The following is a 3892-nucleotide window of genomic DNA, read 5'->3' as shown; positions in this document are numbered from 1 at the left end:
CAGGTATATTCGCTCTCAGGAGGGCAGACGGTGCCAGATTTTTGAAAGCCACCGTGTGAGTAAATATCCAGCATTTCTTCCTGACCTGACCACGATCTGAACACTTTTCCGCCCCTCGGATTTCCCTGCCTTGCCTAGCCCTTATTGGATTCTCCTCTGGCCTCTGTTTCCTGGACGTGACCCTGTTTCTGCCTTCCGACTACTGCCTCTTGCCTCGCCCTTGGATTTAGTCTGCCTGTGATCGTTTGTAAGTTTGGAACCTTTTTCTGTGCCCTGACCATCGTTCTCTGCCTGACCCTCTGAAAGGAATTCCATTGGTTGCCTGTCCCTCACCCCTATCCCTTATTAAAGTACTTATTAACTTTTATTCTGTGTGTCTGACTGAAATTTCGGGTCCTCAAGTTCTGATCATTACAGTTTTGCAGCATTCTACTACTACATAGTACAGAAGTTGTACAAGATTAAACTGAAAACTTAAACTTAACCGATGAGACATTCTCCTTTAGGATTTTGTGAAAAGAGAGCTATTCATGGTGTTGGTTAAATTCAGAAAGTCATCCAGGTCCAGGCGATCCCACTAACAGAACTACGTTTGGCTGGGGTCATTTTATACAAGATAAAACGCATATAAAAAAAGATGTGCACCAAAAAGTTCCACTTTGTCTTGTCAGACTTCTGTTAAACAGATCTGAGCCCAAACTTTGAGTAGGCCACACTAAAGTTGTGTTTATATAAATTTATTTTTGAGCCACTTAGGGATGGGGTTGCCTTTCATTACTGCATTACCCACAGGGCCGGCCCTGATTACCCACATCGGCTTGGGTATTAAGCATTCCCAATAATAATCCACTACTCTGACAAGAAGGGTGGCGCGCAAACAAACTTTAAGTTATAAACTCCGGCCCCAGTGAGCTGAAACCATTGCGCAATACCTCTCTATAACTCAAACTGCAACACAAATTTTGTAGGAATTCATTATGATGAAGGGAAATGGAATATGTTGAGGAGGTTTCTGCAGAGCAGGGCCAGAACGGTTGATTACAATCATAATGTTGCACTCACCTTTGAAAGAGCTGATTTTTGTTGAATTTTGGTTTGAAAATGACTCCTCCTTTGACGTGGGTGATCCTTTTGTCGCAGGTCAGTTTGTTTGGCTTGTAGCAGAACCAGGGCTCACCCGTGTGGAGGTCGGTGTAGTTGCACAGCTTCTCTTTGGGACCCTTGAGGCAAACGTTGCATCTAACCGTCTCTGAGATGGAGCCTGAGCGAAAGGCACTTAGAAAATATGTTCTGTCTGGATACTCTTGGGTCACTTTGGCCAAGACTGTGATTCCCTCACTGGGGTGAACCAAGGAGACCTTTTAGGAACAAAGACAGAACAAAAACCGGAAACATTAAACCAAACATTATTATAAATCACATTATTGTATGTTCAGTGATTTGCCTCCTTATGGATTCTCCTGTTTCTCATGATAATCTGAACATTATCAGTTAATCTCATAATTTCTTTTTAGAAGTGGGATGTTTCACTACAGATACAAATTCCCCATTTAAGGGCCGTTATTCATTTACCAGAGTTGCAAAAACCATAAACAGAAACTATATTTAAGGGAGAACATACTTTTTCACAGCAAAGTCATAATTAGACACTAAAAACAAAACATGTACTTGATGTTTATGATTGGAAAGCCTGCTTCAAACTTTTACATTTAAGTTCTATTTCTTTATTCAAAGCTTTTTACTGTGTTTCCTAATGAAAAGTAAAACCAAGGTGAAAAAGGAGGTCTTAGCTGAAACACTTTACTGCAACACTTGTCGTTAAAACTTCTGAGTCTTACCTCAACTTGTGCGTCTCCTTCCCAGAGTAAAGAGAACACAGCGGTGTAGGAACCGTTGCGATGATCAAACACTTTCCCCGCCACGCCTGCAAACACAGCACGGTTCTGCAGCCGAGCGTACAGCAAGTCTCCCCCAGACTTCCTGGGGCGACCGCGGAAGTCAGAGACTTTTATCAGAACCTCCAGCTGATCCCCGACGTGCCAACTTCCCCCTCCTCTCCGTGGGAGAATGGTGAAGGTGCTGTGAGCGGGATCACTGGTGTCATTCAGGGAAAAGCCAGGCGGTACAGACGGCGTTTCAGGCCAGGCGATGGACTCCTTCAACAAGTTGACCTCTGTGGCGTTTTCAGGTGACGCAGAGTGGAAGGAGCAGACGCTGGCTGGCTCAGTGGGACGTAACGGAGTGATGGTGGTGGGTACCGGCGCCATTTTGGTAGGTATTATATTAGTTATCTGAGGCAAAGAGGCAAATTAAATCTTAAACTAAAAGAATGTTTAGAGCTTGTATGCATAAAGTGCCCTACAATCACAGTTTCACTTCGAAAATACTGATTACTTTTGAGATCTCCATGTGATCATGAAACATGCGTCACTTTTTATGTGACATCTCCTGTCCTGTTGTGAAGACAACTCTGTTCAGTTCCTCTAAATGCTTTTAACAAAGATGTTCCAATCCTCTCTGTCTTAAAGTCAAGAATGAAGTACCTTTGTTTCTTTGTTTTGTTTTTTTCTACATTTTAGAATTTCTACTTCATTTCTGAATAAATTTTGAAAAATATCCTGATCAGTTTTCAGACTAATTTTTAAATATAGCCCCTCCTGATTCTTTGTAACCTCACTGAAAGCTCAAAGGATGCTAAAGTGAAAAGGCTCAGAAATTCCAACTAGGACAACTAAACTTTAACCGTGTCTAAGAAAATGCAGTTAAGCTACATAATTTGATTCAGTAACTGTTTGGATTCAAAACACAAAGAAGAACTAAACATAAAATAAATGCTATAAATAAATAAATAAATAAATAAATAAATAAATAAATAAATAAATAAATAAAATGTTGAGTAAATGTATTTGTAAATTAGTATTTTACATTAATAGAAATCCGAAAAGGTATGATACCAGAAAGGTTAGGACTCGTCTTGGTTAAAGAGTAGTTTGAATAATAGATAAAGTTTTATTAGACAATTACTTCTGGAACCAAGCTAATTTTTATTTTCCCGTTTCACCCCGCTGGCTTTTGTCCCTGGGTTCCTGTGTTTTGTTTTGTTCTGCTCTGGCTCCCTGTGTGCTGTTGATTTCTGAATGTTTTTTTTTTCAATTAAATATTTATTTAGTTTACTCTACACAACCAACAAAATGACAGTTGCATTGTCACAGTTTACATTGTTGACAAATTGTAGGTGGAACAGATTTAAATAACTTCTTGCAGAAAATAAACAAAATAAAGGAAAAAATTAAGCAGAAGTTTAAAGTTGACTTTAAGCTTCGATTTAAAGCAAACACCAAACTTTTCGAATCAGGAATAAGGCTATGAAAAAAAAATGTAAATGATAAATTTAGCTTTACCTGGTTTTGGAAAGTGCATATCATATTATTTGGTCACTGTTTGATCATTATTCCTGTTCAGTCTATCTTATGGGCGTTTCCTTTTGAACTTAAGATAAAACAGACATGTTGATTAAAGAAAGCAAAATGGACGGAGTGTGTACACACCTTTCTGAAAATCCTGAATTTCTGTGAAATCTAAAGACAATGCATAAGTTCAAATACATCCTACAACAGTTTATTTGCACAAAACAATGTACACACCGTTAATCTAGTACTCAGTGTTAGAAGTGGAGGTGCGTCAGAACAAGAAAAGAAATAGTCAGTCTTGACAGACCAGTGGAACAGCAAACCAGAATATTTGCTGCCACTGTGACCAAGATGTCGGACCAGTGACACAAACAAGATGGCAGCAAGAGGGTTTGAAAATGAGAGTTAAGATTTTCACCAAATTACCAAAAGAAATTAGTTAGAGACAGTTAGAAAGACAAGGATGAGATGATTCGGACGTG

General features: G+C 39.3%; 1 pseudogene; it reads right to left on the bottom strand.

Annotated features, from left to right (window-relative positions):
* Window positions 1–3886, bottom strand: part of LOC103129148 (NXPE family member 3-like) — a 13583-nt pseudogene extending 9697 nt beyond the window's left edge.
* Window positions 3887–3892: the final 6 nt, after the last annotated feature.

This window comes from Poecilia formosa, unplaced genomic scaffold (assembly GCF_000485575.1).
Source record: "Poecilia formosa unplaced genomic scaffold, Poecilia_formosa-5.1.2 Scaffold520, whole genome shotgun sequence".
NCBI classification, from domain to species: Eukaryota; Metazoa; Chordata; class Actinopteri; order Cyprinodontiformes; family Poeciliidae; genus Poecilia; species Poecilia formosa.
Note: the sequence above shows the minus strand (reverse complement) of the source record. Positions and strands in the feature narration are given on the sequence as shown.